This window comes from Oncorhynchus tshawytscha, linkage group LG08 (genome assembly GCF_018296145.1).
Source record: "Oncorhynchus tshawytscha isolate Ot180627B linkage group LG08, Otsh_v2.0, whole genome shotgun sequence".
Classification (NCBI taxonomy): domain Eukaryota; kingdom Metazoa; phylum Chordata; class Actinopteri; order Salmoniformes; family Salmonidae; genus Oncorhynchus; species Oncorhynchus tshawytscha.
In genome coordinates, this window is record NC_056436.1 from 73,920,255 (window position 1) to 73,920,963 (window position 709).

The window sequence follows — 709 nt, forward strand, 5'->3', positions numbered from 1 at the left end:
TCCTATTTTGTGGCCATTGAGAACTCTCTCCCTGTTTAAAATTCTACACAGGTGGCGATATGTTTAAATGCCTGATGTCTACCTAGTGGTCTTTGTCGGCCACCCAGAGAGACTCTTTATGTAGACGGATTATGGACAAAACAAAGAAACATTCCACAATATACAACATCTAATAAGGCAACTGGACAAAATTATGCGAAAATATAACAAATTCTACAAAGACAATTAAACAGAAACAAACATTTGGACTTATTTAGACTCTTATATTGCATTCATTTCTAATCAGAAGTGTGTGTATGTGTGTGTGAACCCTTGGACCATAGCCAAGCCTCATCATTGTCATTCCCCTCACTGCCCTGTCGGCGTGAACAGCTCATCCACTCCAGAGCGGAGAGATGGAGACAAAAACCAAATCAAACAGATGACAGAACACCCCTCAGTGATCCAGCCTGTAAAACCCCTCAGTGATCCAGCCTGTAAAACCCCTCAGTGATCCAGCCTGTAAAACCCCTCAGTGATCCAGCCTGTAAAACCCCTCAGTGATCCAGCCTGTAAAACCCCTCAGTGATCCAGCCTGTAAAACCCCTCAGTGATCCAGCCTGTAAAACCCCTCAGTGATCCAGTGATCCAGCCTGTAAAACCCCTCAGTGATCCAGCCTGTAAAACCCTCAGTGATCCAGCCTGTAAAACTCCAGTGATCCAGCCTGAT